This window comes from Oryx dammah, unplaced genomic scaffold (genome assembly GCF_014754425.2).
Source record: "Oryx dammah isolate SB20612 unplaced genomic scaffold, SCBI_Odam_1.1 HiC_scaffold_11151, whole genome shotgun sequence".
Lineage (NCBI taxonomy): Eukaryota > Metazoa > Chordata > Mammalia > Artiodactyla > Bovidae > Oryx > Oryx dammah.
In genome coordinates this window covers 39118-53943 of record NW_024080544.1, presented here as the reverse complement: position 1 = coordinate 53943, position 14826 = coordinate 39118, and the positions used below count along the sequence as shown (strand labels likewise).

Sequence of the window (14826 nt, the reverse complement as noted above, 5' to 3'; positions counted from 1 at the left end):
ACAAATGCACTAACTTTTCAATCTGTATGCATTGTTTATAATCAGATGCTTTCAAAACTCTGATTAGATACTAAAAAAAAAAAAAAATCTCTGATTTGTTATGACTTAAGCATTGCCAAGCAATCAAACATAACTAAACATTACATTATCCTTCATTTATCTTCTAAACTTGTTTTTCTTTCTCACACTTTGGTGAATGCATCTGTAATTGAAGGTGAAGAAACTGGTATCACAACCTCCCTGCTCCAATTGTCAACCACCATTCTTGCAATCAGTGGGGCAGACAAACTAGGGTCATATTGACTAATCTGTCTCTTTTATTCAAAGAATCACAAGTGCTGTCAAACCTGGGTTATCTCCTAAATTTTCTACAATACTCTGCCTTTTTCTTTATACTATCCCTGTCCATTCCACACAGTTGAAAATTTACTCTCAATTGGAATAGGTAAAGACTCCTACTAATCTTTCTGTCTCTATTCCTCCCTTACTCAAATTCACACTTCTCATGCTTCTAATGCTACTATCAGTGATGTTTTTCAAACAAAAAACTATTTTTGTCATTCCCTCACACCTTAAAACATTCAGTAGTTTCTAAATAACATGCAAATTACTTTTTAGCTATTCTTAATAGCTACACCAACCTAGACAGCATATTAAAATGCAGAGACATTACTTTGCCAACAAAGGTCCATCTAGTCAAAAGCTATGATTTTTCTAGTAGTCGTGTATGGATGTGAGAGTTGGACCTTAAAGAACATTGAGTGCCGAAGAATTGATGCTTTTGAATTGTGGTGTTGGAGAAGACTCTTGAGAGTCCTTTGGACAGCAAGGAGATCAAACCAATCCATCGTAAAGGAAATCAGTCTTGAACATTCATTGAAAGGACTGCAGCTGAAGCTGCAACTCCAATATTTTGGCCACCTGATGCAAAGTACTGACTCACTGGAAAAGACCCTGATGCTGGGAAAGATTGAAAGCAGGAGGAGAAGGGAATGACAGAGGATGAGATGGTGGGATGACATCACCAACTCAATGGACATGGGTTTGAGCAAGCTCCAGAAGTTGATGATGGACAGGGAAGTCCATGGGGTCAAAAAGAGTCAGACACGACTGAGTGACTGAACTGAACTGAATAGCTACATCACCCTCTTAGTTTAGTACCATAACTGTAACATACAAGTAATTATTTTACATATTAGTACATTTTTCTTTCTAAAATGTTCAATTTCCTCAGGCTTTTTAATCGAAATTGTCTGAAGAAATTCTGATGTAGCTGCTATGGCATTTAGCAATCACAGGTCTGGATCATCTTTTGCATTGTTAAAAGCCATATCTATTCTTCCTAATAGAACAAACACTTCTTCCTTTGGGGGGTCTTTTCAGATTCCACAGTATTTCAGAGTGGATCACAAATTGCTTCAGTTATTAAAGATTGAAAGATCTAAGGCTGAAACTCTTGTCAACTTCACAACCTCTAGTCTTTTTGTAACTATACATTGTCAACCTGTGCCCAGAAATTGTATTTCAACCCAAAATTACCATTTGGGCTAAATGGTAATGAAAGATCAGCCCCCTAGATGTTCTAGAATTTCAATCTTCTCTCTGACTGCTGAAGTTTTGAAACTTATTCTAAAAAATTTTGCTTTTGCTCTTTAGAAATATCTTATTGCTTCTTATTACTCCTCCTCTTAATGTTTTATTTTATTTTTCTTTGACACCTCTATAATTTTAAAATGTAATTCAAAAAAATAAGATTGCTGCTTTCTAAATTAGTCTTGTCAGTAGTTCATTTTTATAATCTCATACCTTTAAATTTTGATAAAAAATACAGAAAGGCAATACAGATATTGATGCTTTTTTCAACTTTTATGGAAGGAAATGTAGGAATGATTTGTAATATTGTAGAGAACATGTCAACTGAGATTTTTGATTAATAAATCAGGCTCGTTTACCTAGAGGTATTTGAATAAAAGGAGATAAGATTTCATAGAATGAGCTCCATGCCCCTGGGTTTGATTCTCATCTTGCCAGACAATATGTTATCAAGATATACTTGGAAGAATTACTTAATCCTAGCCAAATATATTCTTCTGTGAATGTAAATGATATCTACTTTCAGTTGTGTTATTTGACAATATATGTGAAGCATCTTGTGTAATAGCAGGTTCTTTAAACTCATAGTTATTATAATTTACATGAAAGAAGAAATAAAGCTTAAGTTGCAATCTTCATCATTGCAATGATTTAAGTGTGATAACTTTTCATGAGCCTCTGGCAGAGCAAATCTAAGCCTTACCTGTAATGCAACAGTGCCCATGCATTACAGAAAGTGTACTGAATTAAAGTCAGTAGGTCTGTGCTTGAACTTGGGTCTACTTATTTTCTTTTTTGGCTGTTGTTATTGCTCAAAAATTCTCTTTGTTTCTCTAAGCTTAAGGTATTATTTTTTCCATTAGGAAATTAATGATAATATATTCTCACAGAATTGTTGCCTAATTGGGCAATATTTTCATTAAAATAGGGCCATTACAAATTAACAGGTTTTTTTTTTTAATTTATTTATTGTTTATTTTACTTTAGAATTCTGTATTGGTTTTGCCATACATTGACATGAATCCACCACGGGTGTACATGCGTTCCCAAACATGAACCCCCCTCCCACCCCCCTCCCCACAACATCTCTCTGGGTCATCCCCGTGTACCAGCCCCAAGCGTGCCATATCCTGCATTGGACATAGCCTGGCAATTCGATTCTTACATGATATTATACATGTTTCATCAGGTTTTTAATAAGCAAATTCTTTGGCATTGCCTTTCTTTGGGATTGGAATGAAAACTAACCTTTTCCAGTCCTGGGGCCACTGCTGAGTTTCCCAAATTTGCTGGCATATTGAGTGCAGCACTTTCACAGCATCATCTTTCACGATTTGAAAAAGCTCAACTGGAATTCTATCACCTCCACTAGCTTTGTTCATAGTGATGCTTTCTAAGGCCCACTTGACTTCACATTCCAGGATGTCTGGCTCTAGGTGAGTGATCACACCATCGTGATTATCTGGGTCATGAAGATCTTTTTTGTATAGTTCTTCTGTGTATTCTTGCCACCTCTTCTTAATATCGTCTGCTTCTGTTAGGTCCATACCATTTCTCTCCTTTATCGATCCCATTTTTTGCATGAAATGTTACCTTGGTATCTCTAATTTTCTTGAAGAGATCTCTAGTCTTTCCCATTCTGTTGTTTTCCTCTATTTCTTTGCATTGATTACTGAAGAAGGCCTTCTTATCTCTTCTTGCTATTCTTTGGAACTCTGCATTCAAATGAGAATATCTTTGCTTTTCTCCTTTGCTTTTCAATTCTCTCCTTTTCACAGCTATTTGTAAGGCCTCCTCAGACAGCCATTTTGCTTTTTTGCATTTCTTTTCCATGGGGATGGTCTTGATCCCTGACTCCTGTACAATGTCAAGAACCTCCGTCCAGAGTTCATCAGGCACTCTATCTATCAGATCTGGTCCCAAAGATCCATCTAGTCAAGGCTATGGTTTTTCCAATGGTCATGTATGCATGTGAGAGTTGGACTGTGAAGAAAGCTGAGTGCCGAAGAATTGATGCTTTTGAACTGTGGTGTTGGAGAAGACTCTTGAGAGTCCCTTGGACTGTAAGGCAATCCAACGAGTCCATCCTAAAGGAGATCAGTCCTGGGTGTTCATTGGAAGGACTGATGCTCAAGCTGAAACTCCAATACTTAGGCCACCTCATGCAAAGAGTTGACTCTTTGGAAAAGACCATGATGCTGGCAGGGATTGGGGGCAGGAGGAGAAGGAGATGACAGGGGATGAGATGGCTGGATGGCATCACCGACTCGATGGATACGAGTTTGAGTAAACTCTGGGAGTTGGTGATGGACAGGGAGGCCTGGCGTTCTGCAATTCATGGGATCGCCAAGAGTCAGACACGACTGAGTGACTGAACTGAATTGAACTGAATAAGAAAATAATGTTGTGTTTGGTGCAGATCTTACTGAAGATTTGAAAACAACTTATTTAAGTGCAAAGTACATTACTGAACTTGAATTAGTTGGATTTTTATAAAGGAAAGAATATTGAAGTGAATTAATGACCTTTGGGAGTTTTTTGGTTTGTTTTCTTTCTTTTTTTGGGCGGGGGGGTTGGGGTGGTGATGAAAGGGATTAGAGTCCTCAGATGTCAAATTATGTACTCAGTCCATGGGATTTTCCAGGCAAGAGTACTGGAGTGCGTTGCCATTCCCTTCTCCAGAGGAACTTCCCTACCCAGGGATTGAACCTGGGTCTCCTGCATTGTAGGCAGACACTTTACCCTCTAAGCCACCAGGGAAGCCCTGAATTATGTACTAGAAAACTTTATTACTGAAACTTTATTACTGAGAAGTTTCATTGGTGTTTATTTTGCATTTCCATCAATGACAAAGTACATTTGGGATTTCTGCATTTGCCATATCTTTGCACAAGGAACCCATGTTTTCCTTTCCTTTCCAGAAATGTTCCCATTCACATTTTAATTTTAATGTACTAATAGAATTTTGTCATTGCTCTTATAAAAACCAAGAGAATGTACATTCTAGGAGCTTGCTGATGTTTCTGTCTGGCTTACTAATAGAAGTCAATGTGTTTTCCTTGTTGACACTTTTCCAGGTATAGTCACGGCACCTTTTGTAACCCCATTCTAGGGACACCAAAGTGGCTGTTTTTGTCATTATCACTGCCCATTATCCCTACTCTGTGGGTAAGAATCCCATGTGTATACAATGTGTACTGCTTCATAACTTATGCCCCAGATATTCACTAACAGTTTTTGCTCTAAGTCAAAGATACAAGCAAAACAACCTTTCTGCACACTTGTCTTTATTCATTCTCATAAAACTACTACAACCTCAATTCTTTAACACAGATTAAGAGAAAATGTTGTTGAGTTACTGAACTTTTGCAAAGCCCAACTCAGAGTGAGCCAGAACAAACAAGAAATTGAGAGTTTGGAGCAGAGAAAACGTTACTGCAGAACCATTCAAAGAGAATGGGTGGCTCAGTCCCCTAAAAGTAAGAACACCCCAAAGTATTTTAGCAAAGTATTTTAAAAGTCAGGTGAGAAAGAGAGATTAGATCAAGGGATTTGAATATATTCAAGGGATTAAATCTGATAGACAGTGTGCCTGAAGAACTATGGATGGAGGTTAGTAACATTGTACAGTTCAGTTCAGTTCAGTCTCTCAGTCGTGTCCGACTCTTTGCGACCCCATGAATCGCAGCACACCAGGCCTCACTGTCCATCACCAACTCCCAGAGTTCATTCAGACTCACATCCATCGAGTCGGTGATGCCATTCAGCCATCTTTTCCTCTGTTGTCCCCTTCTCCTCCTGCCCCCAATCCCTCCCAGCATCAGAGTCTTTTCCAATGAGCCAATTCTTTGCATGAGGTGGCCAAAGTATTGGAGTTGCAGCTTTAGCCTCATTCCTTCAAAAGAAATCCCAGGGCTGATCTCCTTCAGAATGGACTGGTTAGATTTCCTTGCAGTCCAAGGGACTCTCAAAAGTCTTCTCCAACACCAAAGTTCAAAAGCATCAATTCTTTGGCGTTCAGCCTTCTGGCAAAATGGCTGTCTGAAGAGGCCTTATTAATAGATGAGAAAAGAAGTCAAGAAAAAGGCAAAGGAGAAAAGGAAAGATATACCCATTTGAATCAAAAATTGCAAAGAATAGCAAGGAGAGATAAGAAAGCTTTTCTAAGTGACCAATGCAAAGAAATAGAGGAAAACAATAGAATGGGAAAGACTAGCGATCTCTTCAAGAAAATTAGAGATATCAAGGGAACATTTCATGCAAGGTCAGCACAATAAAGGGCAGAAATGGTACATACCTAACAGAAGCAGAAGATACTAAGAAGAGCTGACAAGAATACACAGAAGAACTATACAAAAAAGATCTTCATGACCCAGATAACCATGATGATGTGATCACTCACCTAGAACCAGACCCTGGAGTGAGAAGTCAAGTGGGCCTTAGGAAACATGACTACAAACAAAGCTAGTGGAGGTGATGGAATTCCAGTTGAGCTATTTCAAATTTTAAAAGATGATGCTGTGAAAGTGCTGCACTCAATATGCTGGCAAATTTGGAAAACTCAGCAGTGGCCACAGAACTGGAAAGTTAGTTTTCATTCCAATCCCAAAGAAAGGCCATGCCAAAGAATGTTCAAACTACCATACAATCGCACTCATCTCACATGCTACAAAGTAATGCTTAAAATTCTCCAAGCGAGGCTTCAACAGTACGTGAACTGAGAACTTCCAGGTATTCAAGCTGGATTTAGAAAAGGCAGAGAAAATGGAGATCAAATTGTCAACATCTATTGGATCATAGGAAAAGCAAGAGAATTCCAGAAAAACATCTACTTCTGCTTTATTGACTATGCCAAAGCATTTGACTGTGAGGATCACAACAAATTTTGGAAACTTCTTCAAGAGAATTTTCTGGGAATACCAGACCACCTTACCTGCCTTCTGAGAAATTGTTATGTAGTCAAGAAGCAACAGTTAGAACCAGCCATAAGACAATGGAATGGTTCCAAATTGGGAAAGGATTGCATCAAGGCTGTATATTGTCATCCTGATCATTTAACTTATATGCAGAATACATCATGCAAAATGCGGGGCTGGATGAAGCACAAGCTGATATCAAGATTGCTGGGAGAAATATCAATAACCTCAAATATGCAGATGACACCACTCTAATGGCAGAAAGCAAAGAGGAACTAAAGAGTCTATTGTTGAAATTGAAAAAGAACAGTGAAAATTTTGGCTTAAAACTCCACATTCAAAAAATGAAATCATGGCATCCAGTCTCATCACTCCATGGCAAATAGATGGGGAAACAATGGAAACAGTGACAGCGTTTATTTTCTTGGACACTAAAATCACTGCAGGTGGTGACTCTAGCCATGAAATTAAAAACTGCTTGCTCCTTGGAAAAAAAGCCTTGACCAATCTAGACAGCATATTAAAAAGCAGAGACATTACTTTGCCGACAAATGTCCATATAGTCAAAGGTATGGTTTTTCCAATAGTTATGTATCGATGTACTTTTAAAGCAAATTTATTAGAGATTTCATGCTGACCTCTCCAGACTTTATTTCTGAGCCATGTGCATGTAATCTAGTCGAAGCTTTCAATAAATACATCTTATTTTTTAAAAAGAAAAAAGTACAGTTTTAAAATAAATGGATTTGGAAAAAAAATAAAAAAATAAAATAAAATAAATGGATTTGTTATAAGGCATTTGTAACACAACTAAAAGATAAGTTATCTTTTGTGATATGAAATACAGGATGTCTAGTTAAATTTGAATTTCAGATAAAGGATTATTTTTTAGCTAATGCATCCCATATAGTGTATGTGGCATCCTTAAATGAAGGAGTCCTTTATTTATTAAATCTGACAATTGTATTTGGATATATCCCATATAACAACTTCTAAAATTTACCACAGTGTCTTAGAAAACTATTTTTCAATTGTTTTTACATTTTATAACTAAGGCTTGATTTATTAAAAAAAAATCTTTAAATAGACTTTTGTGTAACATAAAAGGTAATGTTGTGCAACACGATTCTATGGAGAGTGATAATAATGATAAATCTCTTGTTTGACCTTTTGTAATTCCTGTAGTATACTCTTAACACACACACACATTAATGAGATGAAGATGATTTTGGTGGTTGTATTGTCATTCCACAGTTCAATCCCAGCTATAACTCCTAACATATTTAGTATTTCTTAGAATTCAATAGAAGTATAATACAATAATTTTATTCAATATATTCATAACAGAATAAATATTCTGTATTCTCTTATTCATCTTTTCGAGAGAGATTTTTGAGCCCATCCTCCATGTAAACACTGGACTGCAGTGACCTACAGAAAAGATTGCTGTAGTAGAAACGTCTTCCTGGATCTAAATGTATATAAGCTTTTATGCATATGTCCACAGATAGAAATGTACTGTTAACCATTAAGATTTCATCTTTTCATTTAAGAGCATAAGCTATACATTTCCAGAACGAGTAAACAACTCAGGTTCTTATTAATGTTCTGAGATTGAATGTAGCCAAAGCTAGGGCATTTTACTGTAGAAAGTAAACAACCCATTTTCTGCCTTCATTTACAGAATGCGTTACTGGGGCGGTGGGGTGGTAGAGGGGAGGTAGATTCTTGCTGTCTATGTACATTACAAAGAAACAAAAACTGAGAAATTGAATTATCTGCATAACTGAGCAAAAATTAGCTATTCTGTCCTTGATATGAGTCAAATATTTTAATAGGATATTTACATTTTAGAATTAGGGCTATGCATGACATTAAAATTTCACTTGCACGCAGAATACCTTGTATTCCAGTTGACCCAGAACTCTTTGGGGAGACACTTTCTTTGGTCTTTGAGTTTAAGAATTAAGTATCATATCATCCATATAAAAATGCTATTTGTACTTCTGAATCTCAAATATAATCATGGTACTATTATTAAGTAAACAAAAGTATGTAATATAGTTAAACAAAAATGGCTACATAAATTATTGAGTCCCTAATTGCAATAGCGCTACAGAATTTTGCCAAAGGAAATCCCAGGTGGTGCAGTGGTAAAGAATCTGCCTACCAATGCAGGAGAAACAAGAGTCTCGGTTCTGATCTCTGGGTTGAGAAGATCCCCTGGAGAATAAAATGGCGGTCTACTCTGATACTTTTGCCTGGAAAATTTCATGGACAGAAGAGCCCAGTGGGCTACAGTCCATGGGGTTCACAAAGAGTCAGACACGACTGAGCATTCATACACGCATTTTACCAAGGGGAAGTGTTACATTTGTTCTTTGTTTTATATATGCTTTTATTTGTTTATGTTTGACTATGCTGGGTCTTTGTTACTGCATGGGCTTTTCTCTACTTGTGCAGAACAAGGGCTCCTCGCTAGCTGCGATATTTGGACTTCTCATTGCGGTGGCTGCTCTCGTTGCTGAGCATGGGCTCTAGGGTTCATGCCTTTCAGTAGGTGTGGTCCCTGAGCTCTGGAACCAGGCTCAATAGCTGTGGAGCACCTGTTTAGTTGCTCCAAAGCATGTGGGATCTTCCCAGGCCAGGGACTGAACCCATGTCTCCTGCTTTGGCAGTCAGATTGATACTGAGCCAGGAGGGAAGCCCTGCATTTCTTCATTGTAGATTCTTTCCGTGTTCTACAAATCAGCTGTACCTATTCACTCCAGAAGAAAAATCAATCAACATTTCAACTAGCATAGCATATATTTAAATATTTTAACTTTTGCTGGTAGCTTATAGCAGAAAATGATTTTACAATGCACAACATTTAGAATATTGAACAGAACCATTTCACCAACTATGCTGTAGGAAAGGAAGCTACCTTGTGAAACAAGATATCTGATGGTTTACCTTTCTAATTTTCTAGATAGGGAAAAAGGAAGGAATACTAAGTGATTGCTTCCAAGTGCCCTGTGCATCATGCCTGCTGCTTATAAACAAATTATCTTATGTACTCAAAGAAGACTATTTCTATTTTAAAGATAGGCATTATCATCCCCTTTTATAGACAACAACATGGAGGCTCAGGGAATTACAGCCACTATTATCCCAGAGTCACACCAAAAGAAAAATGGCACTGCAGTCAAGAGCTAAGTACCATTTAATTCCCCAAAACCTTGTTATGGTCACTATATTCTGTCTAACTGATAAGTGGTTATCATTTGTTTGATGAAAATATACTTATATATATTATTAAAGTTTCTAGACATTTAATCTGGCTTAGTTAACAGTTAACATGGAGAACTGCCTTCAAGCGCCTCACTCCTCAAGAATATTTTTGGTAATGAGAAGCACTTCTGAGAATGATTAATTGCAAAGGTTGTAGAATTTTAAAGTTTGCATTTGAATAAGGCTCTACCATTAGTTAGTGTCTTTAATGTTTTCGTTTTCTTATCTGAGAAATAGAGACAATAATCATACCTAACATTTTTTTAAGAAATAATGAGATAATATTAATATAAAGCTCTTAAAATGACTCCTTAGCATATAGTAAATGCTCAGTGAATATTGGCTAATTAATTTTCATACAAAATTTTACTTTGTAACAGCAGACAAAAGGACAGACCTTTGAGGGGAGGAGCTTGAATAGAATATAATAGAACAGAATATAATAGAATAGTCCCTAGAATTTAGCGATTACACAGTGAAGTATGTAACTTTCCAGCAGTTGGCAAATCTGCTCATGTTTTTGTTTTGCTTTATGAGCAACTTTGTGTAAAATCAACAGGAGAACCTCCTTCTATCCATATGACAGAGGCAAGAATAAGTCCATCCTTTCCACCCCTACGTAAATCTAGAGTCTTCCAACATTATTCAGATTGGTAGCTTGAGGGCACCAAGACATTGAATAGTCAGTGCCTTTTTAAAAATAATGACAACAATGAGGCTGCTTCAACATTTGAAAAGACCATGAATGTTTTCCTGAAGAACCAGAAAAGAACAGAAGAATAGGGCGGAACCCAAATCTCGTTTAATCTATATAGTTTCAAGAGCCTCATTGCATACTCTCCAAAATGTCTGAAGTGACTTTGACAAAAAGAGTGCATGAACAGAAGGCAAAGGCAAGTATTTTAGATTATCATGTCTAAATTAGTATAACAGTCTCCCATTTTTTGACTGGGGAGACTTTATTTGATGGATTTTAACATTTATAATACATGCATAATATTTGTAGAGACTATGTACTTGGAATCATGATCTCTTTTTTCTTTATATCCATCAATTAGCCTCAACCTCTAAAAGAAAGTTGATGTTTGATCTGTTTGGGAAGTGGAATTTTGTCAAGCAAGTATACACGCACACACACACAAACACATGACAAAAACACTGACTGTCAAGAATTATTTTTTTAAGAAATAAAGAGAAAAATCATTAACAGGAGTATAGAAATTACCTCCCAAAGAATCATAACATTATTGATTTCCACATGTAGCATTGATCATCTAATTACAAAGAAACATATGGATTTGAAGATTTTCATTTACAAAATGGTTTTTAATGTTTGAATTCTGTATTTTAGAATTTAATATTATATTGCAGTCACTCAATGTTAATAGTTTTTTATTTTGTCTTTTAATTGTGAGCTCTTTGGGGTCAGTAACTGTTTCATTTACCCACTGTGAGCCTGTAACAATCATTAGTGGAACAATATTCCCATAGACAGTCATTTTAAATGATTGAGATACTATTCAATTTTCTGTCCTCTTCTTGCTAGACTTTACAGGACCATTTTTTAAAATTTATTTTTTCATTGGAGAATAACTGCTTTATAATGCTGTATGGTTTCTGCTGAACAACAGGTGAATCTACAAGAAGTGTATCAATGTCCCCTCCCTCCTGAATCTTCCTCCCAGCACTCACCCCAATGCTGTAGGTTGTCTCAGAGCATGGGTTGAATGCCCTGTTCTATACAGCAGTTTCCCACTAGCTATCTATTTAGCTTATGGTAATGTTTGTTTCAGTGCTACTCTCTCATGTGTCCCTCTCTTTACTGCCCCTGCTGTGTCCACAAGTCTGTTCTTGAGGTCTATGTCTCTCTATTCCTGCCCTACAGTCAGTTCAGAGCCTCAGTCATGTCTGACTCTTTGCAATACAATGAACTGCAACACGCCAGGCTTCCTGTCTATCACCAACTCCCGGACCTTCCTCAAACTCATGTCCATCGAGTTAGTGATGCAATCCAACCATTTCATCTTCTGTTGTCCCCTAATTCACCTAGAGCCAGAAATCCTGCAATGTGAAGTCAAGTGGGCCTTAGAAAACATAACAATGATCAAAGCTAGTGGAGGTGATGAAATTCCAGCTGTTCTATTTCGAATCCTAAAAAATGATTCTATGAAAGTGCTGCACTCAATATGACAGCAAATTTGGAAAACTCAGGAGTGGCTATGGGACTGGAAAAAGTCAGTTTTCATTCCTATCTCAAAGAAAGGCAGTGTCAAAGACTATTCTAAACAGTGAGCAAAAACGAGACCAAGAGCTGACTGTGGATCAGATCATAAACTTCTTATTGCAAAATTCAGACTTTGAAGAAAGTAGGGAAAACTGCTAGACCTTTCAGGTATGACCTAAATCAAATCCCTTATGCTTATACAGTGGAAGTGACAAATAGATTCAAGGAATTAGGTCTGATACACAGAGTGCCTGAAAAACTTTGGGAAAAGGTTTGTGACATTATAGAGGAGGTAGTGATCAAGACCATCCCCAAGAAAAAGAAATACAAAAAGACAAAATGGTTGTCTGAGGAGGCCTTACAAATAGCTGAGAAAAGAAGAGAAGCTAAAGGCAAAGAATAAAAGGAAAGATATACCCATCTGAATCAAGAGTTGCAAAGAATATCAAGGAGAAATAAGAAAGTCTTCCCAGTGATCAACACAAAGAAATAGAGGAAAACAATAGAATGGAAAAGGCTAGAGATCTCTTCAAGAAAATTAGAGATATCAAGGGAATATTTCATGTGAAGATGGGCACAATAAAGAACAGAAACTGTATGGACCCAACAGAAGCAGAAGGTACCAAGAAGAGCTGGCAAAAATACACAGAACTGTACAAAAAAGATCTTCATGACCCAGATAACCACGATGGTGTGATCACTCACCTAGAGCCAGACATCTTGGAATGTGAAGTCAAGTGGGGCTTAGAAAACATCACTATGAACAAAGCTAGTGGAGGTTATTGAATTCCAGTTGAGCTATTTCAAATCCTAAAAGATGATGCTGTGATAGTGATGTACTCAATCTGCCAACAAATTTGGAAAACTCAGCAGTGGCCACAGGACTGGAAAAGGTCAGTTTTCATTCCAATCCCAAAGGAGTGCAATGCCAAAGAATGTTCAATCTACCACACAATTGCACTTATCTCACACACTAGCAAAGTAATGCTCAAAATTCTCCAAGTCAGGCTTCAACAGTATGTGAACTGTGAACTTCCAGATGTTCAACTGGATTCAGAAAAGGCGGAGCAACCAAAGATCAAATTGCCAATGTTCATTGGATCATAGAAAAAGCAAGAGAGTTCCAGAAGCATCTACTTCTGCTTTATTGACTACACCAAAGCCTTTGGCTGTGTGGATCATAAGAAACTGTGGAAAATTATTTAAGAGATAAGAACACCAGATCACCTTACCTGCCTCCTGAGAAATCGGTATGCATGTCAAGAAGCAACAGTTAAAACCAGACATGGAAAAAAGACTGGTTCCAAATCAGGAAGGAGTGTTCAAGGCTGTATATTATCACCCTGCTTATTTAACTTCTAGACAGAGTACATCATGCGACATGCCGAGCTGGATGAAGAACAAGCTGGAGTAAAGTTTGCCAGGAGAAATATCAATAACCTCAGATACACAGATGACACCACTCTTATGTCAGAAAGCAAAGAACTTAAAGAGCTTCTTGATGAAAGTGAAAGAGGAGAGTGAAAACGTTGGCTTAAAACTAACATTCCAAAAACGAAGGTGATGACATCTGGTTCCATTACTCCATGGAAAATAGATGGTGAATCAATGGAAACAGTGGCGGATTTTATTTTCTTTTACTCCAAAATCACTGCAGATGATGACTGCAGCCATGAAATTAAAAGATGCTTGCTCCTTGGAAGAAAAGCTGTGGCAAATTTGGCATTTTATTTTATTTTATTTTTTCAACTTGGCATTTTAAAATGAAAAGGCATTTCTTTGCCAACAAAGACCTTTATAGTCAAAGCTATGGTTTTTCCAGTAGTCATGTATGGATGTGAGAGTTGGAAGAAAGCTGAACAATGAAGAACTGATGCTTTTGAACTGTGATATTGGAGAAGACACTTGAGATTCCCTTGGACTGCAAGGAGATCAAACCAGTCAATCCTAAAGGAAATCAGTCCTGAATATTCATTAGAAGGACTGATGCTGAAGCTGAAACTCCAATACTTTGGCCACCTGATGGAAAGAACTGACTCATTGAAAAAGATCCTGATGCTGGGAAACATTGATGGCAGGAAGGTAAGGGGACAACAGAGGATGAGATGATTGGATGACATTACTGACTCAATGGACATGAGTTTGAGCAAGCTCCAGGAGTTGGTGATGGACAAGGAAGCCTGGTGTGCTGTAGTCCGTGGAGTTGTAAAGAGTTGTGCTGGGGTCCAGCCCCGGTGGATCCAGGGTGATTTGAAGGTGGGGACTGAGTCGGCATTCTAGGAAATAACTTATTTAATTACAGATAGAGATGGATTAGAAAATTAGCAGAGAAAAAGATGCTGAATAACTTGGTTTACATGGAATACCAATCACCACCTACATAGACCACAGGCATCTTCCCATTCTCCCAAAGGAGAGGAGGCACTGAGGCCCCCCTGGTCTGATCTTAGAAGCCTAGGCAAAATTAGCAGGCTTGGTGGGTACCCATGCCCCAGATGGGAATTTGGCCAGAAAATAGTAGGAGAGAAAAAGAGGCTGAATAACTTGGTTTAAGTGGGATACCAATAAAATTCCAAAACAGAATCATCAACGCACCGTCTACGTTGGGCCACCGGCACCACTTGAATATTGGAAGGTGCCCCTCCTTGGGCTCCTTCTCGCGTGGGCTTGAAAGCCGAGACAAGTAAGTAGACATGGCGAGCACCCACACTCCAGATGGGAATTCAGCCAGAAAAACAGGGAACAAGAAAGAACGACATGGGGGAATCAGTCTTTCTGGAAACTGATCCGATTTCTTTATTTTTGGGTTTGCTTATATAC

General features: G+C 37.7%; 1 non-coding gene across 1 annotated transcript; it reads right to left on the bottom strand.

The window, feature by feature from the left end:
- Positions 1 to 4281: 4281 nt before the first annotated feature.
- TRNAC-ACA lies at positions 4282 to 4353 on the bottom strand. Its single transcript has one exon. It is a non-coding gene; the product is annotated as a tRNA-Cys (tRNA).
- Between the last annotated feature and the right edge of the window lie 10473 nt (positions 4354 to 14826).